Genomic DNA, 27,504 nt, shown 5'->3' on the forward strand with positions numbered 1-27,504 from the left:
TTAAGTGCTGGTGGTAATGGCGGCGGTAATTCTCAAGTCTCTAATAGTATTGATTAGGGGAGAGGCATGCACAATGCTACTATGTGAGTGTTTATGTTCCCCTGACGTATATGTTGAAAGGAAACCCCAAGGTGATGTATTTGGAGGTGGGGCATTTGAATGTTGATTAGGATTTGAGGGTAGAACCCTCTTAGATGGGACTAGTGTCATAAAAAATTTCCATAGGGAACACTAATACCTATCTCTCATATGAGGACACAGTGAGAATATTACTAAAATATTGAACTAGAGGATTTATTGGGATACCCTGAAGTGGTCTATTTTTAATTAGTTAGTAGTTCTCCTTTGGGTCTTAAAAAAAAAAAAAAAAGTCTTATGAATCTAAAAAATTGGTTTTAAGTTCTGGAATTACCAGTGATGAGTGTTGCTAAGTCATTTAGCTTATGTGACTCTCAGAATACACACCTAGAAACTATGAGTTCTGTTAATAAAATCATTTAGAATATGTGGATTATCTTTTTAAAAAATATTTTATTTTTAAGTGATCTTTCCACCCCACATGGGATTCAAACTCACAGCACCAAAATCGAGAGTCAAATGCTCTACTGACTGAGTCACCCTGGATTATCTTTAAGAGGACATAGAGTTTCCTTTTTACATCATAATTTCATAATATTAATGGTGAAACCAGTCAGTTTTAATAAGTGAAAATAACAGAATATCTTTTTCAATTATTAGTACACAGATATTAAACACTAATATTTAAAATGTTTCATTCTGTGTGTGCTCTATGTATTCATTTATTTAACAGTCAAATTTGGTTTTGTTTTTTTGAGTTTTAATTTTTTAATTTAAATTCAGTTAATTAACATATAGTGCATTATTAGTTTCAGAGGTGTAGTTCAGTGATTCATCAGTTGCATGTAATACCTAGTGCTTATCACATCACGTGCCCTCCTTAATGTCCACACCCAATTACCCCATCCCTCCACCCACTTCCCCTCCAGCAATCCTCAGTGTGTCCCCTGTAGTTAAGAGTCTCTTAAGGTTTATCTCCCTCTCTGGTTTTATCTATTGAAATTTGAATTCAAAAAGGTTATCTCTTTTCAGCATGTATTTGGGGCCTCTCCTCCTCCATACCTGTCTTACATAAACTGTGGAATTTCAGGGCATCTTGGTGGCTCAGTCAGTTAAGCATCTGCCTCGGGCTCAGGTTATGATCCCAGGGTCCCAGTGTCAAGTGCTCCATTGGACTTTCCGGTCAGTAGGAAGTCGGCTTTGCTCTCTGCCCCACCCCATCCCCCAGCTTGTAAGTGTGCACTCTCTCTCACAAAAATAAATAAATAAAATCTTAAAAACAACAACAACAAAAATCATTAGATTTCAAATTAGACTAACTGCAGGAAGAAAAATTCTAAAATGAGGGTTAGCAATAGTTTAAATTTTTCTTTTTTTTTTTTTTTTAAGATTTTATTTATTTATTTGACAGACAGAGATCACGAGTAGGCAGAGAGGCAGGCAGAGAGAGAGAGGGGGAAGCAGGCTCCCTGATGAGCAGAAAGCCCGATGTGGGGCTTGATCCCAGGACCCTGGGATCATGACCTGAGCTGAAGGCAGAGGCTAGTTTAAATTTTTCTAATAAGCACATTAAAACTGGGTTGATAATATCCTGAGAGCACTTTTCCTCAGGGAATTCTACAAAGCAGGGACATAAGGTATGGTCTATGGGGAGGTCATGTTTAACCACTTCATTTGTAAATATGGCATAAAACACTATGTATCATGTCACGTCTTCCTAATAATATGTACGTAGAAGTTACCTTTTTTTTTTTTGTAAGATTTCTTTCATTTGTTTTTTTTTGTTTTTTTTTTAAAGATTTTATTTATTTATCAGAGAGAGGGAGAGAGCGAGCACAGGCAGACAGAATGGCAGGCAGAGGCAGAGGGAGAAGCAGGCTCCCTGCTGAGCAAGGAGCCCGATGTGGGACTCGATCCCAGGACGCTGGGATCATGACCTGAGCCGAAGGCAGCTGCTTAACCAACTGAGCCACCCAGGTGTCCCGATTTCTTTCATTTGAAATGGGTGGTGCCTGGGTGGCTCAGTGAGTTAAGCCTCTTTTATTTTTAAAAGATTTCATTTATTTATTTGACAGAGCACAAGGGAGAGTGGCAGGGAGAGGGAAGGGAGAAGCAGGCTCCCCACTGAGCAGGGGAAGCCCGATGTGGGGCTCCATCCCAGAACCCTGGAATCATGACCTGAGCCAAAGGCAGTTGCTTAACCAGCTGAGCCACCCAAGTGCCCAGAAGTTGCCTCTTAAAAGGTTTAATTTATCCATGATTATCTTTTAAACACATATTGATGCAAAGTTTTAAAATAAGTAACTGAAAGAAAAAAGACAGCATCCAAATTGAGTTTGATCCAGTGCATATCTTCCTCTGATTTTCAGTATATTTCCCTCTCTTGCAGGCCTTCTTTTCATCCCACATATTGGCACACTATCACCTTCCTAATTACATCTGCCGTTAGGCACCATATTCAAACTATGAGAACTGTAGGCCATTCATCTCTTAAAAAGGTGTTGTAATATCATGTCTACCTGTTTCCTGGTGTGGTTGTTTGGACCACACATGGCAAATATTTCTCAAGCACACTGTAAGTTTCTGTATAAACATGAGGAGTAGCACTGCCCACTGAATCTAAACCTAACAGATTATCATAAAGAAGACAAAATGTATTTCTAAACTCTTTTAACAGTGGTACTGGTTTGTGAAGTGGTTGGAGTTTTGTTTAGCCTAACCTCATTAATTTATGTAAAGACCAGATATGTTTATTTTTTAGAAGAACTGGCAACCAGAGATTCATCAAAATAATAACTAAAATATCCAGAAAAATTAATAGCAACATTTGAACTCTAGATCTTTATTCTCACCCAGAAGAGTTTCTAAGCACAGTTGTAGACGTTATCTGTCATTCCCGGGATTGTACCTCTCCCTCTCACAGAGTCTTCAAGCACATTTTTGTACCCACCCATTAATGGTGTGGTGGATCACCAAGCTATTTCTTTACGAGTATTCTTTTGTCGACTATTCTGTTCTAATGGAAAGTCAGAGTTTCCAGTAACTTTAGAGGCTTTCTTCTACTTAATCTGTCAGTTTTTCTCTTATGGTGTAACTGCTGTGAAAGAAATTGGAGCTGTTATACTCCGTGCTTTGATACAGTTTGTAAAATGCAAGATAAGAGACAGTAAACCAAACACAGCATGCTAGTAATTTCTTTAAAAGGACGGATGTGCTAACACCCAGAACTTGTGGCCCAGAAAGCTGGAATAACTTTTTCTCTGAGAAGATGAACATTGTTTCAAAGTGTTACCTTACTTTTGAATCAACAGGATAGATGTCTTTTTTTTTTTTTTTTAAGATTTTATTATTTATTTGACAGAGATCACAAGTAGGTAGAGAGGCAGGCAGAGAGAGAGGAGGAATCAGGCTCCCTGCTGAGCAGAGAGCCTGATGTGGGGCTCCATCCCAGGACCCTGAGACCATGACCTGAGCCAAACGCAGAGGCTTTAATCCTTTGAGCCACCCAGGCGCCCCAAGGATAGATGTCTTCGGTATGTTTTCTCAGACTCATTGGAGAAAACTTAGTCTTTTGACTTCATTTTCCTCATTTTTTATTTTTTTAGGTTTAAGTAAAATTTTTTTAAATATGAGTCTTAAATGAAGTGACCTGATATGTTTAAAGTGAGTGCTTGAGGATATTGATGTGTCAACATGTGAATAGATCCTTCACTATATACTTATAAAGGGAAGGCTATAGAATGTGCTGGAAATACATGGTATTGGAAGTATTTTAATCAGAAAGATGGCTTACACTGGAAAAGCTCAACCCTGCCTCCATCAAGAATTGTCAAAAATGCCAGGATACAGCAAGTGTCATTTAACATATCAGAATTCTTCTCCCTTAGATGGGATGACTTCTTCCCCATTGAAACATTTCTAAAATCAATCCAGATTTTTCACATTTGTTTCCTACTGTGTGAGAGCCATAGGTATTCTATTTTATTTATTTATTTTATTTTTAAAGGATTTTATTTATTTGAGAGAGAGTGTGAGAGTGCAAGAGCGTGCGTGAGCGTGAGAGAGCGCAAGCTGAAAGGGGTTAGGCAGAGAGAGCAGCAGACTCCTTGCTGAGTAGGGAGCCTCATACTGGGCTCCATCCCAGGACCCTGGGATCATAACCTGAGCTGAAGGCAAAGGCTTAACTGGAGCAACCCAGGTACCCTGACCATAGGTACTCTATTTTAATTGAGAATGCTTAGGGGTATGTTGTATCATCTCAAGGAACAGATTTTCTTTTGTATCTTTATATTGTTTGCTTATGTTATGGAGAGGCTTATCAAGTAATTTCTACTGTAATAAAATTATTTTGTCAATCCAAATATGTCACTGCCTGTTAGTACTTTTTAAAATTTTTAATTTCATTATACCTATTAAAGAGAGGAGCTTGAAAAAGGAAGAAGAAAGTAAATTAATATTTCTCAGTATTTATTAAATGTATACTATGTTTTAAGCTTTGTCCAAATATTATGTATAATATGTATAAATTACGTAATTATATTAAATATAACTTAATATTAACACATATCATATAAGAGAAATATTATTAATTTAGATATCCAGGTATCAGGAAGAATGAAAGCTAATAAGTTGGATGAGGTGTGCCTAGAAAATACATTTCTCTTCACTGAAAGCTTATATAGTTTTTGGCTTCTTCAGAGAGAAGAGCCTTCTTTTTTTCTTTTTAAGATTTGTTTTTTTTAATTTTTTATTTATTTGACAGACAGAGATCACAAGTAGGCAGAGAGGCAGGCAGAGACCGAGAGAGGGTGAAGGAGGCTCCCCGCTGAGCAGAGAGCCTGATGTGAGGCTCGATCCCAGGACCCTGAGATCATGACCAGAGCTGAAGGCAGAGGCCTTAGCCCACTGAGCCACCCAGGCGCCCCAAGAAGAGCCTTCTTAAGAGAAAGTATGCAAAAGTGATGTCTTGAAGTTCAGCTTTTTCAAGCCCTTCATTTATATTAATAATAAAATAATTTTAAAACATTTTACAATTTCAAGTAAGATCTCAAGAGCAGTTTGCTCATCTTTTACAATAAATCCATATATTAAGTATTATTACCTGTGTTTTACTTATTTACTTATTTACTTATTTAACATGTCGGTCTTCTACAATCTGTCAGACTCAAGGAATTAAGAAGATTCCTTGGCAACAAGAAATGAGCTGGAATGGAAAATCCAGCAGGTTACAGGAAATACAGTTTGGGAGTAAGAGTTAGACTGAGGCTCTGTGCCTCAGTCTGTACTCAGCATGCCTAGATCTTTGTTTCCTCATGTATAGAATGTGAAGGTAGAACTTAATTATTTCTTGTTATTTTTCAAGCTCTAAACTCTGCTCTCTGACAAAGTTTGTAAGATGTGTTAATGGTGTATATAAAAAGAAACTTTAATCAAAACTGCTAGATAAAATAATACAGATTGTTTAAACAAAATCAGTGTAATTGCATAGAGAATGCTAAGCTAATAAACCTTATGTGCCCAAATTTGTGACTTGGATTTCAACCTGTGTTTTAATAGTTGATTTCATTTACTATTTCCTTTTCACATGTACCTTCCATATTAACATAGATTTAATGTACATTTGCTGTGTATCCCAGGTGAATAACTGTTCTTGTAGTTGACTTTCGTAATGTAACTTTATTGGCACAGTTAAGGTTAATGGCACATTAATTTTACACGACATCAGTCAGTATTCCATTTTAATTTACCATGTTAATAATGACTAGTGTTCTAGTTGCTTATGCCACTTTGGTCTGTCATAAATTATCCTGAAGCAAATATCAATGTGAACTCAGAACCACACTGCTGACTTCTAAAATTATTAATGACAGTGCAGAGTAAAAAGAAACATACGAGTCTACATTTGGTTGATAATTTCTTTATGGATTATTATCACTCTTTTTCTGTAAGCGAATAACATAAATGCTAAGTTTACTTGTCCTAAAGGAAACAGCAGTTGTAATTAAGAATAATTACAGTGGTAATAGTGAAACTTTCCTATAACACTCTAGATATGGCTTCATTCCTAATATATGTTATTTTGGCCAAAAGAGCCAACCTTAGAATCTCAGGGGAGAGGTCTAAATGAAATGGTAGGTGAATCCATGTGGAGCCATGTTTAGGTTGCTAAATTCTCAGGATGGAGAAATACCAGGTAGTTTGGGCACTGTCAAAAGCTGACTGAGCAGGCTCCACTTTATAGCTCTAAGGGGACCCATTTTAATTCGCAAGGCACATTAATTCTTAACTCCCTCATAAACACGTATTTGTTTGAAGCATTGTCCCAGTTGTGAAGTGCGGCTTGGAACAATTCTAGATAGCATAGCCGTAAAAAGCTTCAATTCAGGAGTCATATAGATAGGAGTTCAAAGTTGTTCTCCACCATTTATGTACAGTGTACCCCCATGAGAGTTATTTAAAACTCTTAGTTTCTTTAGCTTTACATGGAAATAATAACATGTTTTCACAGAACTGCCACGAGAGTTTAATAATCTTCCTAGTGTGACTGAGACTCCGTAAACCTCTAAAAAGTGTGGAGTTCTGCAATTGTTTAAATGAGAAGAGCTCTATTAAAATAAGGTTTACAGAATTTTACTTTTTGGCATGCAATAATAATTTTTAATAACCTGTGTTCGCAGTACCACTATTTTGTTACCTTTTGTTCACATCAACATTAAATAGTCTCTTTTTCTTTACTTAGCCTTGTCAGAGGTAGTTTCTCTAGCATTGGTTCTATGCAATGTAATATCTCAGTTTTCCATTTGTGAAACCAGTGAAGTAATGCATTGACTTGGATAAGAAGGATGTTCCTGGTCACATTAACTTCAGAATTATTTAAGCCTTATTCTAGTCTATCACCTGACTGTTTGTGTTGTAATAGAGAGATGGGTCTTATGATACATAGTGACATGATTTGGAGACGGGTCTTATGATACATAGTGACATGATTTGACCTTGATTTTAACTTCAAGACAGGGAGCTACTTAGAAATAGAGTCATAGTGGTTTATATAAAATCCATGTTCATGATCTGTAGTAGGGACAATGTATTTTGGGAGGAAAGAAAGAGTATTACCAACTCTTGTCCTGATTTGTTTTGTATGCTTCAATACGTAACTTGAGTGCCCTAAGTAGCTGTGTTCATATTTGTAACAATTTTCTCTACCTATGCCACAAAGTCACATAAAATCACATGGAAAATGTCTATTGTATTACTTTATTTTATAACAAGTTATGGCTTTCAGGCAGTGTTCTTAAATGAGCAAAAAATGACTCAAGTTGTAAATTCAAAGCAGGGACTCAAATACTTGTATACTAGTATTCATAGCAGCATTACTCACAATAGCCAAACAGTGCAAACAACCTATGTGCTCACCAATAGATGAATAAATGAAATACAATGTAAACATATAATGACATATTATTAAGCCTTAAAAAGGAGTGAAATTCTGATATGTGCTGAAACATGGGTGAACCTTAAAAATCTAGTGAATTAAGCTGTACACATAAGGACAAGCACTAATATAAAATTCTGCTTTTAAGAGGTACTTAGAATAATCAAATTCATAACAACACAAAACAGAATAGAGGTTACCAGGGAGTGGAGAGTTATTTTTTAATGAGTGTAGCATTTGTGTTGGGAATGATAAAAAAAAGTTCTGGAGTTGAATGGTGGTGATGTTTGCACAAAATTGTGTACATAAGCTGCTGAATTGTACATTTAAAAATAGTTGAAATGTTAAATTTTACTTTAAATATATTTTACCACAATGAAAATATACTATAAAATTTTTAAATGGAACTAAATTTTAGAATTTGAAATACTAAAACTCTAATTGTCTGCAATATGCTGCCAGCAACATCTTTCTTTTAATGAGTAACTAGTTGCATATTATGAAGTATTGTAATGGGATGAGAGCTTTAAAACGGAGAAAAATTGGGACTTTCAGATTAATGGATTTCAGATTAATGGAAGACCATAGGATTGCTTAAGTTCACTCTCCTGAGCACTCTAGCTCATCTCAGGCTGCTGCCATATGGGTCCAAAATTGCCATCTCAGTGGCACAGAGCCTCAGCTTATGATAAGCAAAGGTATTTTTCGTGCAAGAGCTGTTTGCCTCGAAGGGACTGATCTGGAATGACTGTCAATAACAGCAGGCACATACCTGAGGAATCAATCTCTTCCATTTTAATTTCATAGACATGCACCACTGGAAAGATGAGGATTACAGGATGAAGTCTCCTATAGGAATGCTGGCCGAGGTAACAAAATCAAGCCCCAATAGGTTGTCTCTGGAGCGCAGACTGTAAATGGCAAGGGGAGAGAAAGTCAGACAGGAAAGGGGAAGTGAATGAAAGCTTGAATATGGGTGAATGTCTTTACATGCATGCCATGGCTTCATGGAGATTCATAGAACCTGGTCAATGAAAGCTCAGGTCAATTCCATGAAGTGCCATTTTGCATTCTGCTTCAAATTCTTTTTATTCTATGCACAGAGACATTTAGATGTCTCTTTTTCTTCTCTCAGAGCTCCTAGGTTGAAATCATTACATTACTTTTTGCAGTCAGGGTGTGCCTCAAACCAAATGAACATGTTTTGGAGCTAAACAAATAGTCCACCCATTAAATTAAGGTTCTTTGATTGTTTGATTTTCTTCCTCCTCCCTCCCTCTTTTCCCCTCCTTCCTTCCTTCCCTCTTTCCTTCCCTCTTTCTTTTCCTTTCTTTGCTCTTTTTACCCCCTTTTCTTTCCTCTGGTACACTGTGGTCAAAGCAGCTATGGCATTACAATTCTGATTTGAATAAGCAAGCAAGTACATGCTCATGTATCTCTGTATACTCTCATGTGGGCTACTTTAGTGCTTTGACTCAAATTAAATTACTTTCAAGTGTGAATAATACAATATTAATATAAGCAGCTTTGGGAAATAGTAAAGTTTTGTGTTGGGCTTATAATATTGCCTGAGTGTTTTCGGAAATCCAAGTAGTGCATTGGCAATCCAGAGAATGCTACCCTATGAAAATGGAAAATGATTATTTTTAAGTTTTTATTTAAATTCCAGTTAGTTAACATACAGTGTAATACTAGTTTCAGGTGTATAATACAGTGATTCAGCACTTCCATAAAACACCTGGTGCTAATCACAAGTGTATTATTTGATCCTTATCACCTGTTTAACCTATCCCCCCCCCCCCCCCCACTGCTCTCCCCTCTGGTAATGATCAGTTTGTTCTTTGTAGTTAAGAGTCTGTTTCTTGGTTTCTTTCTCTCTCTCTCTGTGTTTTTCCCTTTTGCTCATATGTTTTGTTCCTCAAATTCTACATATGAGTAAAATCACATGGTATTTGTCTTTCTCTAACTGACTTACTTTGCTTAGCATAATACTCTCTAGCTCCATCTATGTCCTTGCAAATGGCTAGATTTCATTCATTCTTATGGCTGAGAAATATTCCATTGTATGTGTGTCTGTATATGTATCACCTCTTCTTTATCCATTCATCAGTCACTAGACACTCACTGAACCCTTGGCCTGTTTCCATAATTTGGTTATTCTAGATGCTGCTGCTGTAAATATCACAATGTATGTAACTCTTTGACTTATTATTTTTGTATTTTGTCAGAGAGAGAGAGAGAGAGCGAGAGAGAGCACAAGCAAGAGAAGCAGCAGGCAGAGGGAGAAGCAGGCTCCCTGCTGATCAAGGAGCCGGATGTAGGACTTGATCCCTGGACAATGGGATGATGACCTGAGCTCAAGGCAGATGCTTAACCGACAGCCACTCTGGTGTCCCAGTACTTTTGTATTTTTTGAGTAAATTCCTAGTAGTGGAATTGCTGTATCATAGGATAGTTCTATTTTTTAACTTGTTGAAGGACCTTCATACTGTTTTCCAGACTGACTGCACCAGTGTGCCTTCCCTCCCGTGCCCTAAGAAGGCTCCTCTTTCTCCATATCCTCGCTAATACCCGTTGTTTCTTCTATTGTTAATTTTAGCCATCCTGACAGGTGTGAGATGATATCTCACTGTAGTTTCAATTTGTGTTTCTCTGATGATCATTGATGTTAAGTATTTTTTCATGTTTCTGTTGGCCATCTGTATATCTTCTTTGAAAAAATGTCCATTCGTGTCTTCTGCCTATTTTTACTTGAGTTACTTCATTTTTAGGTATGAGTTGTACCATTTCTTTCTATATTTTGGGTACTAAACCTTTATTGGATTTGTCATTATCAAATATTTTTTCCCATTCAGTAGGCTGCCTTTTAGTTTTGCTGATTGTTTCCTTTGTTGTGTAGAAGCTTTCTATTTTTATGTAGTACCAGTTTTTTATTTTTGCTTTTGTTTCCCTTGCTTCAGGAGACATATCTAGAAAGAGGTGAGTATGGCCTATTTTGAAGGGATTGCTGCCATGTTCTTCTCTAGGATTTTTATGGTTTCAGGTCTCACCTTTAGATCTTTAATCCAGTTTGAATTTATTTTTGTGTTTGTTGTTAAAAAGATCCGGTTTCTTCTTTTGCATGTAATTACTCAGCTATCCCCCACCATTTATTGAAGACAATGTCTTTTCCCAGTGGATATTCTTTGCTGCTTTGGGGGGATTAATTGACCATATAATTGTGGGTTTATTTCTAGGCTTTCTTTTCTGTTCCATTGGTCTATGTGTCTATTTTTGTGTCAGTACTATACTGTTCTGATCACTACAGTTTGTAATATAACTTGAAGTCTGTAACTGTGATGCCTTTAGCTTTGCTTCCCACCCTCTCCCCCCCACTCACCCGACTGCTTTAGCTATTCAGGGTCCTCTTTGGTTCCATACAAATTTCAAGTTTATTCTGGCTCTGAAAAGAGCTGGTGGTATTTTCAGAGAGATTGCATTAAATGTGCAGATTGCTTTAGGTGATATACACATTTTAACAATATTTGTTCTTCCAGTCCATGAGAATGGATCTCTTTCCATCTCTTTGAGTTATCATCAATTTCTTTCATCGGGGTTTAGTACTTTTCAGAGTACAAATCTTTCACCTCTTTGCTTAAGTTTATTCCTAGGTATCTTACTGATTTGGTGGAATTATAAATGTGATTGATTCCTTAATTTCTCTTTCTGGTGCTTCATTATTGCTGCCTAGAATTGCAACAGATTTTCTGTACATTGATTTTATATCCTGAGACTTTGCTGTACATGTATCAGTTCTGGCACTTTTTTTTTTTTTTTTTTTTTTTTTTTGGTGGCGTCTTCTCGGTTTCCTATAGAGGGTCATCAAATAATGAGATTTTACTTCTTCCTTGCCAATTTGGATGCCTTTTATTTCTTTGTTGTCTTACTGTTGTTGCTAGGACAACAGGGTAATTTGGAAGTTTTCCATCATTTTCTACTTTTTGAATTGTTTGAGAAGAAGAGGTATTCTTCTTTAAATGTCTGATAAGATTATCCTGTGAGGCCATCTGGCCTAAGACCTTTGTTTGCTGGGAGTTTTTGATTACTGATTCAATTTTTGTTGGTTATCAGTCTGTTCAAGTTTTCTATTCCTGTTTCAGTTTTGGTAGTTTGTATGTTTCTAGAAACTTATCTTACATTGCTTTAGGTTGTCCACAATTTATTGGCATATAGTTTTTTATAACATTCTCCTATAATTGTGTATTTTTGTGTATTGGTTGTTATTTGTCCTTTCTCAGTTTTGATTTTATTTTTTTAGGTTATGGGTGGGTTGTTTTTGTTTTTGTTTTGTTGTGTTTTGTTTTGTTTTGTTTGAGTCTGGCTATAGGTTTATCAATTTTATTGATTCTTTTCAAAGAACTATCTCCTGGTTTCATTGATCTATTCTATTGTTTTTCTAGTTTTTATATTACTTATTCTTGCTCTAATCTCTATTATTTATTTCCCCTCTTTTTCTGGCTTTAGGTTTCTTTTGTTGTTCTTTTTCTAGCTTCTTTAGGTGTAAGGTTAAGATTTGAGATTTTTCCTGCTTCCTTAGGTAGGACTGAATTGCTATATACTTCCTTCTCTCTCTCTCTCTCTCTCTCTCTAAGATTTTATTTATTTGAGAGAGAAGGAGAGAAAGAGAGAGATTGAGAGAACAAGTTGGGGGAGTGGCAGAGAGAGAAACAGATTCTCTGCAGAGCAGGGAGCCCAATGCAGGACTCAATCCCAGGACCACAAGATCATGATTCGAGTTGAAGGCAGATGCTTAACCAGCTGAGCCACCCAGGCGTCCCCCTCCCCTTTAAAGATTTTATTTGTTTTGAGAGAGAGAGAGAGAGAAAGAGCATGAGCTGAGAAAGGGCTGGAAGGACAGGGAGAAGCAGACTCCCCAGTGCAGGACCCCAGGTATCATGTCCTGAGCTGAAAGCAGACATTTAACAGCCACCCAGGTGCGCTATATACTTCCCTCTTATGACCACTTTTTGCTGCATCCCAAAGGTTTTGGACCATTGTGTTTTCATTAGTATTTGTTTCCAAGTATATTTTTATTTCTTCCTTGATTTCCTGGTTGACCCATTCAACATATAAAATAGTAACATGTTGTTTAACCGCCCTGTGTTTGTGGTCTTTAAAAAAATTTTTTTTTCTTGCTGTTGACCTCTGTTTTCATAGCGGTCAGAAAGAGTATATGGTGTGATTTCAAACTTTTTGTATTTGTTGAGATATGTTTTGTGAACTAATATGTGATATATGCTGAAGAGTGTTCCTTGTGCATTTGAAAAGAATGTGTATTTAGTTTTAGGATGGAAGGTTCTTAATATATCTTTTAAGTCCATCTGGTTCAGTGTGATATTCAAAGCCATTGTTTTTATGTTTATTGATTTTATGTTTAGATGATCTGTCCATTGATTGGAGTTGTGTGTTAAAGTTCCCTACCATTATTCTGTTATTATCCTTTAGCTTAATTATATTTTTGTTTTTAATTGTCTTCTATGTTTGTATGCTCCCATATTTGGTGCAGAAATATTTTCTATTATTAGATCGTCTTACCGAATTGGCCTCTTTATGATTATATAGTGCTCTTCTTTGTCTCTTTTTATGGTTTTTATTTTAAGGTATAGTTTTTCTGATATGAGTATTGCTACTCCAACTTTCTTTTGACATCCATTTGTGTGATAAATGGTCCTCTACCTCCTCACTTTCAATTGGCTGTTGTCTAACCTGAGTCTCTTTAAAGTCAAATATAGATGTGTCTAGTTTTGTTACCCATTCTAATACCATACATCTTTTGATTGGACCATTTATCCCATTTATATTCAAAATAATTATTGATAAATATGAATTTATTGTCATTTCATTATTTGTTTTTCATTGTTTTTGGAGATTTTCTCTGATTCTTTCTTATTCTTGTCACTTTTGGTCTCTCCTTTGCACTCAAAGAGTCCCCTTTAATATTTCTTGCAGCGCTGGTTTAGTGGTCATGAACTCCTTTAGTTTTTGTCTGGGAAACTCTTTATCTCTCCTTCTATTCTAAATGATAATTTTTCTGGATAGAGTATTCTTGGCTACAGATTTTTCCCAATCAGCACATTGAATATATCGTGCCACTCCATTCTGGCTTGCCAATTTTCTGTTGCAAAATTTCCAGCTAGCCTTATGTGTGTTCCCTTGTAAGTTACAGACTTCTTTTGTCTCCCCGCTTTTAAGATTTTTTCTTTATTGCTATATTTTGCAAACTTAGTTACAATATGTCTTGGTGTTTGCCTGCTTTTGTTGATTTTTATAGGAGTTCTTTTTGCCTCCTGAATCTAGATGTCTATTTTCTTCCCCAGATAAGGTAACTTTTCAGCTGTCATTTTCTTCCAGTAAATTTTCTGGCCCCTTTTCTCTTCTTCTGGGATTCCTGTAATACAAATGTTATTATGCTTGATGGAATCACTGAGTTCCCTAAGTCTATACTTGTGTTGCATTGCGTAATTCTTTATCTCTTTTGTTAAGCTTCAGTATTTTCCATCATTTTGTCTTCTAGGTCACTAATTCATTCTACTACTTATACTAATTCTTCATTACATGAAGCTGTTTCCAAAGTTAGTTATTGCACTCTTCATCTTTGACTGATTCTATTTTAACTCTTTAATTCTGTGGTAAGAGTCTCATTGATTTAAAAATTTTTTTTTCTCAAGCCTAGTGAGTATCCTCAGGTTTATTGCATTATATTCTCCATCAGTCATGCTATTTTTATCTGTTTTGCTTAGATCTCGGCTGTGGCCTTGTCTTGTTCTTTCATTTGGATAAATTTATTTGAGATAAATTCTTTCATTTGGAATAAATTCCTCTGTCTTAGCACGTTGTCTTTGTATTCTTCTGTTTCTTATGTCTCCTGTTTCTGAAAGTAATGACCTTATGAAGAAGAGGTCATACAGTGCCTATGGCCTATATGTGCTTCAGGGAGTGTCCCTGGTGTGTGCTGCGTGCACTCTGCTGTTGTGTTTTGGAGTCTCTTTCCTTTAGGCCATTTGCAGAGGCTTTCCTACTCTGGGCAGTGTTTGGTCCTGGTGTGAATGTGGCAAATTTTAAATATATGTGCTCTGGTCTACTTGTGAAATGAGACCGGATACCAACTCTATTAGAACAGAGGCCCTGCATCACTCTCTGGTTGAAGAAGTGGTGTGGTAGAGGTTTGTGCTGGTTTTTTGGGGGAATGGGCCCACTGCACGGGGACTAAAGCATGCTTGACTGAGAAGGGCAGTCCTGCCACAGCGCAATGGTGTTGGGCTTGTTGTAAGCAAGTTAGGCAGCCACTGTTGGCACTGTGCTGCTTCCTGCAGGTGGCTTTGTGTTTATGCTGATGGGCAGAGGGTGATAATGGTGGAAAATAATTCCTAAAGGAAGTTTATTTTATTGCGATGTACTTTTTAGTCTCAGTGTTATGGACATTTTGGAGTGGATAATCCTTTGTTATGGAACCTATTCTGTTCAATGTAGGACATTTAGCCACATCCCTGGTCTCTAGATACCAGTAACACACACACTGTGAGTAAAATAATGTCTCCAGGTATAGCGAAGTACCCTCCGGTATGGGAGTGGCATAAACACTCCCAGCTGAGAAGCATTATCTAGAGTATGGTATGAAATTCCAGGGTCATGGCTTTGGTCTGGCTCAGATAGCTTAGGTTTTCAGAGTAGAATGTGGGGTGAGAGGAGAGGAATGATGGAGAAAATAGACAATGTGGCTGCGGTATTTTTCCCGTGACATTGCTTCCTTTTTTTTTTTTTTTTTTTTTTTAAGATTTTATTTTTCTTAAGTAAGCTCTATGCCTAACATGAAACTCAAATTCACAACCCTGATATCAAGATCCACATGCTCCACTGACCAAGCCACCCAGCATTGCTTCTTTTAAGGCAGAGAGAAACTCCTCTATTTTACACTGAACAACCTGTTTGTGTTCTGTGAGGCATGAACTTAATGAAAATTATGCTGCTTTCTGGTTAGTCAAAAGCCTAAGAAGGTAACTTAAGGTATGGGTTTCTTTATATGGAGCAGGAATGTGGGTTTTTTTTGTTTTTTTTTGTTTGTTTGTTTTTTTCTGGTACTATCAAGACTCTTTTTTGTCACTTTTAACTGTATATTTGACAAATCCAGAGATTTACCTTAGGCAGTGTTGTGTCCAGAGGTTTCAACTGTACTCTCATTGAGCTGTTTCTCTTTAACCTTGACTTTTCTTGATATTTTGGTGGGACAGAGATAGGTGGCTCCTGAGAACTTTGAGGATACCCCCAAAAGTAGAGGATCCACCTTTCCTGAGTCCGCAGATTAAAACTCAGGAAATACGCATTTGGGTCTGCTTGCAGCTAGGTATTCTCTTGATTCAGGCACTATTACAGTGGGTTTGACCAGCCTAGATCATTGAATCCCTCTCTACTCTTCCCTCCTCCACCAATTCTGCAGGTCTGAAAACAGAATCACAAGGAATGATTCTCTTACAAATCAGAGATCCTTTGAAAAGAAAATTGTGTTGAGCTTTCTTTCTTTTTTTCTTGTTTTTTTTTTAAGATTTTATTTATTTATTTGACAGAGATCACAAGCAGTCAGAGAGGCAGGCAGAGAGAGAGGAGGAAGCAGGTTCCCCGCTGAGCAGAGAGCCCGAGGCGGGACTCTATCCCAAGACCCTGGGATCATGACCTGGGCTGAAGGCAGAGGCTTTAACCCACTGAGCCACCCAGGCACCCCTGTGCTGAGCTTTCTTTATAAAAATCTTTGCCCAAATTGTGCTCACATATATTTTCCAACTCTTTTAATCTCTCAGAGGTATCCTTTCTATTTCCAAGGTATCCTGTTAGTATTCTTAGAGTCTGGTTCAGGGAACCCTGAGGAGGTGACTAAGATTTTCAGGTGATCAACATTTTGAAGCTTTTTTTCAGAATACTGAAATTTGTCTTTGTCTCAGTTTCTTACAAGTGTTCAGTGGTCTTTTCCAGAGGTTATATGACATGTGATATCATGTAAGACTAAACATAGAGACAAATAGATGGATCAAATTATCTTCTATTGAGTCAAACTTTTTTTTTTTTTAATATTTTATTTATTTATTTGAGAGGGAGAGAGAGCACGGAGGTAGAGAGAGAATGAGAAGCAGACTCCCCACTGAGCAGGAAACCCTATGGAGGGCTCGATTCTCAGGACTCTGGGATTATGACCTGAGCCTAAGGCAGATGCTTAACCAACTGAGCCACCCAGGAGCCCCTGAGCCAAACCTTTAAACAATTTGCAAATGTGTAAAATGTGTACTCTTATCTCTATTTTTTGTTTCAGATAATGCACTTTCCCCCCATAAGGTGTGTTATTTATCTTAATGTGTATTGGATTTATTATCATTGTTAAATGAATAAGTATTTTTAAAAGTTTCATTTTTAAATTTTAAAATGGGACATATCAGTAGACCCCCATTCTGTCTCAAAAATTTAAGGAAGTACCTTTTTATGGCCTCCATTGAATACGTGGAGTGTTCACAAAGTATTTTCCACTATAGCCTTTGGAACTCCAACATCTCCAGCCCTGGGAGAGCCATAGAATCCATTCTCAATTCCATTAGTAGCCATTCTCTGCCAGGCCTTGAGAAACTCCTCTGGGCCCTACTATTTAGTGTTCAGCCAATGACTCAAGTGGACCTCTATGCAGAGGTGTACAGATCATTCTTTGGACAGCACCCTCCTTTTTATTATCTTACCCTGTAAAGTCCAAACTGCAGATAGCCCTGAACTCTAATCTTTGTTTTACCCAGTGAAATCCCTGCTCTCAGTTTGGGCTTCACTTCCATTTCCTGTGGTCTGGAAAGTGCCCACAGAAATAAAGTTGGAATAAACTAGGAGCTCATCTCATGTGTGTCCTTTCTCTAAATGATCACAGCTTTGTGCTGTCTGTTGTCCAATTCCTGAAATCCGTTTCTTCATTTTTTTTAAGTTTTACAGTAGTTTACAAGGTTAAAATAAGAAATACTCATTACTCTAAAAAGATAAAAATTGGAAGTTTTCAGTTTTTCCTGTATTTAGGTGTTTCTTTACAAAAAGTGACTTACTGATGGTGAGATAAATGTTGAGACATAGCCAAGTGTATCTATTTAAGATTGGGGGACAGATGAGAACTTAGGTATTTTATATCATCTTAAATAATTGCTTATATTTAGTTATGTGTATAATTTAATAACATAACAATACATTTGTATACTTTAGAACTAAAAATGCATAGTTAGAAGTGTTATTTTTTTCCTAACAGAAGTGTACTATCAAGAAATGTGGAAAAAAAAAAAGAAGAAAAGAAAGAAATGTGGAACATTTCCTATGGTTTTTGATCATATGTGTGTGTGTGTGTGTGTGTGTGTGTGTGAAAATTATAATGGTTCAGGGTGAAAAGAAATATTTATTTTAGGGAATTAAGAAATATTTATTTTAGGGAATTAAGCAAATCGTTAAGGAAATATACTTTTGCGTATACCCACTATGAGGAGAAATTGAGCAGTAATTTCTATAACTTTAGTCTGACAACTCTTTCATCAGGTGACTTATTCCATTATGTGGAGAGAATGAAGCAGTGAGGTTTCAGTTGAAGCAAGAATAGAAGTGGCTGCCACCGGTTTTGAAACTAGTACTAAGTACTAAGTACTAGTACTAAGTGCTTGGCTCTGGGCAATAAAGGTATCCTGGTCTCCATTTTATAAATGTAGAGTTTGAAGCTAAGAGAGAATGCTTTGCTTCTGGTCAGAAATGAATAAATGCGGTAGTTAGGTTTGAACTGACATTTCTCTAACTCAGTGGCCATTTCTTACCAATTCACCAGACTTTCTTGGATTTGGACTATATACAGAACAGTTTTCTACCTGTGAAGGTGTAGGACACCAATATGATTTTTTTTTAAAGAATTTATTTATTTATTTGACAGAGAGAGATCATAAGTAGGCAGAGAGGCAGGCAGAGAGAGAAAGGAGGAAGCAGGCTCCCCGCTGAGCAGAGAGCCCGATGTGGGACTTTATCCCAGGACCCTGGGATCATGACCCGAGCCGAAGGCAGTGGCTTAACCCACTGAGCCACCCAGGCGCCCCACCAATATGATTTTTTGAAGTGTTTCAAATGTCGCAGTGCCTACCCTGGAGTTCAGTTAAGCCATAACTGATTTATAGTGAACTAGGGAAATTTCAAGTTGATATGAATTATGCAATCCTCAGTATAAGTGTATGTGTGTGTGTGCAGCATTAAATTTCTTTCAAGAAAGCTAAAGAAATTTCCTGCTGAGTAGGAAATGTTTACATTCTTCACATACTTGTGCATGGATTTCCAAATTGATGGCTATTTGCTTCAAAAGTAGACAGGAAATCAATCCTGGAAATTATTGTGTGTGTAGTTCAATTCCGTAAGTTGTAAAATATTATTTCTTTCATCTCCTTTATGCTGTTTCGTTGCTATTTCATTCTTCATGGTAATAGAAAAATATTCAATGATATTGTAAACACATACTGACCTTTCAGATTTGTTCTCAGGTTCAGTGGCCATTTGTTAAGGAGGCACTTGACTTTTTTACATCAGCTGGTCTCTTCCTCTTTGGGGAAGAGAATCAAGTCATGCTTTGTATTTTAGATTGTGTTGTGTTTCCCTTGCAAAATGTGTCACTATGTAATGAGGACTTCTCTCTTTAAAGAAAAGCATGATACAGCAGTGGATCTGGGAAAGGCTGCATGTTCTCAACTATGGTGGTGGGAACTAGTAATCCTCCTCCAGAGAACCAGAATAAATAGATGTTTCTAGTTAAAAAGTAAGAAGGATGTTTGTAAACTGCCCTCCCCCCAAATTCTGGACTCATAGACCTAACTATTCATACAGAATTTCGCTTTTTATATATCAGTTCTCTACCAATTCTGGACATTTATATACTATGATCATATTTCTTAACATTGGTACATATTTTCTATTTACCATTTTTTATAAATCTAATGAATTTTTAAGTAATTGTAAATATGAAGAACATATGAATGTTCTTCATATGTACAATTATATCAATAATAGAAATAGAAGAAAATGTGATATAAGTGGAAAATAAATGCAAAAATACATATTTATACAAACATAAGTACACATAGATTTTAAATGTTCAGAAAATAAAAATAATAATATGTACCACCAGAAGTTCTAGGACCACATTTCTGAAAACTGTGACCCTCTGATCCCTATTTTTTGAATTGAAATTGCACTTCAGAGCCCTTACCACAGTTTCCATTATGAGATTCCCCTGCTTTCTGAAAGTAGAGTGTTTCTGTGAAAGCTTTCATAGCCCTAATGGCATAAGGCAAAAAACAATTACCATTAGTTTATATAGAAAATTTTTGAACCTTCTCAGTCCCCAAAAATAACCTTTCTCAGACTTTTCCAATAGCTTGGGACACATCTTTTTAAGATGACCAAAATAGGGATTCCTGTGTCTACCTTTGGCTCAGGTCATGATCTTGGGGTCCTTGGATCGAGCCCTGTGTCAGGCTTCCTGCTCCATAGGGAGCCTGTGTCTCCCTCTTCCTCTGCCACCTGCCCCCCCTCCTTGTGTGTGCGCTCTCTCTCTCTCTCTCTGACAAATCAAACTTTTAAAAAATTGCCCAAAATAAATCAAAGTAAAGCACAAATGCTTTTAGACACAGTTCTGTGTCAAAACTGCCATGGCTTGATGCGGAGTGTAGTTCCTGGGGACGAGTTTGGTGGTGTGTTCAGTGTGTGCACTGCCTTTATAACTACATAATACAGAATGAACACTGAACACTGTTTGTGCTTTTTGCTGTCTTTTTTTTTTTAATAAAAATGAAAATCCTCTTCAGATTCATGTACTCTGCTAATGTAGGTCTTTCCCAATAGTGAATTAGCATGATATGAACTTTCAAGAAACAAGGGATATCTGTTTGTAGATGTCATTTATGGCCATGAACATATTTTCTGCCTTTGAGGAACCAGACTGAAAGCCCATTAGACCTTCAGACATTGTTTCCGTTACCCTGCACTCCATTATGTCCTTTATTGCATACAGGTATGCACTGTGTATTTAATTCCCGCTCAACAAATTGAACAGTTACACAGTGGTCTCCGGGAATGAAGTCCATTGCAGCTTATGAGAACAGGACAGTGCAGAACAATAGGCTCAAGAAAAGGAACCAGTGATATCTGCAAAAAGTTATTTAAAAATATAAAACTAGAGGGGTCTCTTTTTATTAAAAAGTACATTTAATACCCTTAACTGTGTATTGAGCATTTGGTCAACGTTAATGTATATAATTCTCACAATAGCCCAAAGAAGAAAATAGGATTAGTACTTTCATTTAGTACATGAAGAAAGTAAGGTGGGGAGGGAAGTGAGTAATTTGCTGAAGATTACTGAAGTAGGATATGGAGACTTGAGTTTTGAAAGCCAGATTCTGTACTCTCAATCACTACTCTTTGCTGTATTTCTTGTTAGAGTATATGAAATTACCCATGTGAAAATATTTGGATTCTGTCATTCTACAGTTACGTGCTGTGATTTATACATCATTTCATTTGTCTTCCATTTGCTCTGCAGAAATGTAGGTATTTCCTTTCCCTGAATTGGTGAAACTCAGATAAAGAGCATGCACTTATAGGAAATATCAAATTCTAAGTGTCCAATATATTTTTATATCATGTCACATAATGTGACATATTGGGCTGTTGTGGAATGTCAAGCACTGGCATAATATATGTCTTAGAAATGCAGAGTGACAGGTTGTCATTATAGCTGTTCCAAGTTTTTGTGATAATGGTGAACCCTGGAAAATTTCATTTTCTGGCTTTGCACATTGCCAACACTTTGATATTTCCCCTATGTTTTCCCAATGGGAAAGCCAGAATTGAATTTAGCCAAACCTGATAATTTTCCTTAATGGAAATTTAAGGGGCTAAGAATCCCACATTTGTGTATGGGCTCAATAATTTGAAGTGAATTATCTTCTATTTCTATCCCTAGGATGTAGAGGCAGATGAAGTAGTTTTTCACAGACCTGAATTGTACGGATGAACACCTACTGATGGAGATCATTCAAATTATGAGTTAAGTGCAAATAGAGTTAAGTGCATATTTAGCAAGTATCCCTGTCATCTATTCACTAGATGTCAGTGGCAAACCAGCCTCACACCCCCATCCCTAATCTGTACAACCAAAAATGTTTCCAGACTTTGCCAAAAAATTGCCTCCAGTTGACAATCACTGATTTTGAGAATGGAATCTCTAGTTGTTTTGTAATCTCCTAAAATACCTTTACACATATTTTAAGACTTCAGTTTTTTGTTTTTTTGGTTTTTTTTTTAGGATAATGTCTTATGAGCCACAATACCAAGTTTGCATTTCCAAGCAATATTACAACAAAATAACTATTATGTATTTTCTACTAGTATTATCTCTTACATAAAATTAAGTTGTATCACTTGCAGACCCTTTGAGAAATAATGCATTCTTATCTCATTTTAAGGTTAATGAAAGTAATCTCTCCAAATATCAGTAATATAGAGACAAATATAGATAAATATAGAGCATTTTATCATTACATGGTGCTTTTATTTTTTTTATTTTTTTAAACATGATCATTCCTTTTTTTTTTTTCTTTTTTAAAGATTTCATTTATTTATTTGTCAGAGAGAGAGAGCACAAGCAGGGGGAGCAGCAGGCTTTCCACTGAGTAAGGAGCCCAAAGTGGGACTCGATCCCAGGACCCTGAGATCATGACCTGAGCCAAAAGCGGACGCTCAACCCACTGAGCCACCCAGGTGTCCCTATATGGTGCTTTTAAACTCAATATTTAATTTTCTCAGTAATTCTGAGGAAGGTTTTAATTTACCCATTTTATTGATTAATAAACAGAGACTTGAGGAGTAGCTGTTGTCTATTTCTTGTGAGTTAGATCAGAAATTACCACCATTCTGAGTAATTTTAGGTGAGTAGAGTAGAGCCCAATATGGGCCTCAATCTCACAACCCTGAAATCATGACCTGAGTCGAAATCAACAGTTAAACTCTTAATGGACTGAGCCACCCAGGCACCCCTTGATGATTAAACTCTTAAGTAACGCTCTTTTCTCATGAATAAACTTGTTTCATTTCCTAGAGTGGTGTGAAAGATGAATGGCCCTTTCTTTCTTCTGCTCTTCTATTTCTAAATCTAGGTACCACCATTTCCTATTTTGATGTCACTGGTTTTTGTCTTGGGACCTCATGTCGACTGGACCATCTGTCTATAGCCCCTCAAGTGAGCTGCCCTAATTATGTTACATCAGGACAACTTGTGAAGCTCAGAATATCACGTTTCTAACCTTACAACTGATAAGCAGCATAAGCCATTCCCATTGCTATTTTCAGTCCTCTCTCTGTCTTAAATAGATGCATAGATCTCTAGGCTCTTAAGCATCTTCCAGTCCTGTTTACTTTGTAGTCAAGACCCCAGAAATTAGTCTTCCAGAATATGGCTCTTCAAGCCAGAATCCTCAAGGTGATGGTGCCTGTGTAACCTTGATATGAAACCTCCTACACTGTGTAATACTGTCATCTCAGGGAGAGCCACTATTCATTAGTTTAAATTGTCAGCTTTATGTTTCAGTAAAATAAATACACATTTTCCCTACAGTAATGACTTTTTTTCCTCACTTTGTGAAAGCTGCAGGGACCCTTGTTATCGAGATATAATCATATTCTAGCAGTGCCACTTATTATGCCCAGTGAAAGTCCCAAGGATATGATTATCTCTTAATAACTCTAAAGCTTGTTATGTATCATGTTGTATTGTTGTTTACTTTGAGTGTGTGGGGGAAACCCATTAGTGATCTCTGTGGTTGATATTATTCATTGGGATAATGATAAAAGAATCAAATGACCATTTGTTTGCTTGTAGCTAGACAGCACGATAAATGCATCCCACTTCCCACTGAAAAATGTATTTAAATGTAATCTCTAGCTTAGTATTAGTTTAATAACCTGGATGTTAATACTAAATTAATATCAAGTGAAGCTAAAGGAAAGTTAGGAAATAAACATGGATAATTTAATAACTCTGTGACCTTTACCTCCCACAGAAAATTCAGGTTGGGTTTTAAAATCTGTGAAAGAAGTAAACACCCCTGAAAAAGAAGTACTCGCCAATTCAGTGATGGAAAATGTCATTGATAATTTAAGTAAATTAGGATGGATGTAAGGAATCCCCTTAAATATGCCTCTAGAATATAGACAGTAAATGAATTTTTCCCCTCTTACTTCATGCCTTCCTCTCATGTTCAAAGAAAGCAATAATTCTGGTTTCATTTATTGAATACCTTTTAAAGACGAGATAGTTGTCATGCATTCTCATTTTTTATTTACTAGAACCTTGCAATACTGTTCCTGATTTTTAGGTTGGGAAACTGAGACTGTAAGAGATTAAATAACTAGCTTGAGTTCTAGTAGAAGGTAGATGGCAAAGGTTAGCTTCAGATCTGAGTTTAGAGTCCATTTGTTATCTACTGATTATTTAAAGGCATGATATGAAGGATGATTACAATTATAGGACACTTGTAGCTGACAGTGATCTTGTACATGTGTATTATTAGGTAGACACACGTCTGACCCTAATGAAAGGGAAAAAGTTTGCTGAAGTGATGAGACCACTGTCTTCTCTTCTTATCTTGCTTCCAATGTCTGTGAGAACTGAAAAAATTAGGAATGCCTCATCTGGTTGTTTTTGTTTTTGTTTTAGCCTTTTAATTAGGACAATTTTCATACTCTTAACTGTCACTTGGAAAAGATTGTTTTGTTCTGAGTAAGTATTTAACACACTTTTTACTTCTGAGGTATTTGGCAAGGGTCTAGATCAGGACTTCTGTTCTCCAGGGTAAAAATCCTTTTTGACCCAGGATTTGCCAGCTGCTATCTCTTTCTATTTGCATTTAACCAAGAAGCTCTGCAGTCATTAGTGGATTTCTGATTTCTTTGTATTATAATAAAGCCAATGCACTTCTGTTGACACCAGCTGATATGTTCAAAACTCATAGACCCAATCATTCTGAACAGAGGGAGATTCATCCATTTATTCATACATTAATTTTCTGTGTACTCCTACATGTGACTTTTTAGAGTTTATAATAAAAGCCATAACTAAATATGAACCATAATTTCAAGGTGTTATAATAGCAGATAAATTGTATAGATTTAACATTGGAAAATTTAATAAATTTTCAGTAATTTTAAAAGATAATTAAATATTTTGTGCATATTATAAACTGGGCACTGTTCTTTGCATGGATTATCTCATTCTGCCTCACAAAAACAATGTAAGGTAGATACATAATTATTAGGCTCTTTTTATGCATAAGGAAACAGAACTTAAAGAGAGTGAATAAAATGAAAGCCTTTCCTCATGTTCTTGTTCAGAGGAGGCTGTTACTCTCTTGCCTCTAATGGGTGCACAGTTTCTTTCCCTGCATAAAGCATGGCAAAAGTAGCCAAGAATAATGCATGTATCTTTACCCCTTTATAAGGAATGGTATTGTGTGTCTACCTACCTTATTTATTTCTTGAGTGTGCTTGCTGCATTTAAGATGAAAAGTTTTAACTAAATCACTTTCCCCCTGGTAAGAATATGGCTGTTCAACATTTCCCCTCCCACCCAGTGGAAAGTAAGTAATTCCTAATTATAAAATCAAGAACTTCTCAATACCTTTGTAAGCATCTTTAGAAGTTTCCTTTTAAGAGCAGTCAAGAAAACATATGGTAGAAATGGAATTATTTTTTTTCAAAGATTTTATTTATTTGTCAGAGAGAAAGAAAGCACAAACAAGGGGAACAGCAGGGAGAAGCAGAGGGAGAAGTAGGCTTCCCACTGAGCAAAGGAGGCTGATGTGGGACTTCCAATGACCTGAGCCAAAGGCAGACACTTAACTGACTAAGCCCCCAAGCATCCCAGATAAAGAATTAATTTTTAAGTTACATGTCCCTTGCTTAGTTTTTAATTTGGATCCTTTCATTCACTCAGCACATATTTAAGGAATAATTGTTTTAGACTAGGTTGTACAAAGCTCTACAACTTTAAATTGAAGAGTAAGACAAGACAGATACATATAGTCCTACAAGAAAAGATACGCATTTATGTATGGGGTGGGTGGTAAGCACACTGTGATTATTGTCATTTTAGAAACCTGTTGAATGTAACAGGACAATGAAATTCATTACAATCCTGAAATGTTATGATTGTGTAAAGAGGATTATTTCAAAAATAATACTCTGATTTTTTTTAATTGAAATACAGTTTATGTGTAATATATTAGTTTCAGGTGTATAACATAATGATTTCATAATTGTATACATTACAAAATGATCACCATAAATTCTGTTATCACAAAAAGTTCTTTCTTTTTTTTTTTTTTTTAGATTTTATTTATTCATATGACAGACATCCCAGGACCCTGAGATCGTGACCTGAGCCAAAGGCAGGGGCTTTAACCCACTGAGCCACCCAGGTGCCCCCACAAAAAGTTATTTCAATATTATTGACTATATTCACTAAGGTGTATTTTTCATCCCCATGATTTATGTACTTTATAATTGGAAGTTTATACCTTTTAATCCCTTTAACTTATTTCACTTAATCCCCTACCCCCATTTTGGCAAACAGCAAATCCCCAATATTACTTTATACCAGTCAGAATGGTTATTATCAAAAAAAACAATAAATAACAATAAACAACAAATGTTAAAGGAAATGAGAAATTTTGGTGAGGGTGTGAGAACAAGAAACCTTTGTGCCCTGTTAGTGGGAATGTTAATTGGTGCAGCCACTATGGAAAACAGTATAGAGTTTCCTCAAAAAATTAAAAAAAAAAAAGAAAAGTACCGTATGATTCAGTATTTCCACTTCTGAATATTTCCGTGAGGAAAAAAAATGCTGATTTGAAAAGACTTATATGCCCCTATATTTATTGCAGCATTATTTACAGTAACCAATTCTGAACCAATAATCTAAGTGCCCATCAACAGATACTTGTTTGGATAAGATGTGTATATATATGCAATTTATATATTTATATATATATTACTCAGCCATAAAGAATGAAATCTAGCCATTTGTGACAACATGAATAGACCTAAAAGGTATTATACTAAGTGAAATATGTCAGACAAAAGAAAGACAAATACCATATGACTTCATGTATATGTAAAATCTAAAACATAAACAAAAAAAAAGGCAACAAAAAGAGAAACAGACTGAAATATATAGAGAAGAGTCTATTATGTTTTTAGATTTATTTTGATGATGTTTGTTTGGGTAGTGGTGGCTGAGTAGAGTAGTAGCTTGATTTGTCAGCAAATATTGTGAAGTTAGGGATTTTTTCTGTTTATTTTCCCAGTAACTATTTTTGGAATAAATAAATGAATGTAAATATAAAATCTGTTGGTCTATAATAGTAAGAAACAGCTGAGTATGAATCATATTTATAAGCCAAAAAAATTTGTATATGTAGATTTTCTTGCAAATAATGTTGTGGGGTGATTTTTGTTGTTTCTTTATATGGCTCATGTATAGGTCTTGCTCAGTTCCTTTAGGCACATAGCTGGGACTTCATATTACCCACAGAAAGCTTGCTTTCAGTGGGCTCATTTCTCAACCAACAATCATTTCCTTGCAAGTTGTAGAAATAGTTCTAGTTCACATAAAGAGAAGGGCTGTTGAAACCATATGTCAGGCAGTAATTGCATTCTAAGAACAGAAAACTGGGTAAAACCTGACCCTAGAAGAACTTGAAAAGGCAGGAGATATGGCTACTTGTCACCCCTTTTATTTTTAATACTTCATTTCTCATGGGGATTAGGATTCAGGATGTATGTTTATCCCAATCATAGTTTTTCCAGAACGTCTTTTCCATTCTCTGATTTCTCAACACACAAGTTTCTTTGACAGTAATTCTTCCTGT

General features: G+C 36.2%; 1 protein-coding gene across 6 annotated transcripts in view; it reads left to right on the top strand.

Moving 5' to 3' along the window:
* LOC131824150 (contactin-4) overlaps positions 1-27,504 on the top strand; it is a 938,389-nt gene that overhangs the window by 201,696 nt on the left and 709,189 nt on the right. The window contains exon 3 of one of the 6 annotated variants that reach the window (XM_059161541.1): positions 8,318-8,379. The exons of the other annotated variants lie outside the window; for them this stretch is intronic. The gene's annotated coding sequence lies outside the window, so the exon portion shown is untranslated. The remainder of the gene's footprint in view (positions 1-8,317; positions 8,380-27,504) is intronic. 6 annotated transcript variants of the gene reach the window in all.

This window comes from Mustela lutreola, chromosome 2 (assembly GCF_030435805.1).
Source record: "Mustela lutreola isolate mMusLut2 chromosome 2, mMusLut2.pri, whole genome shotgun sequence".
NCBI classification, from domain to species: Eukaryota; Metazoa; Chordata; class Mammalia; order Carnivora; family Mustelidae; genus Mustela; species Mustela lutreola.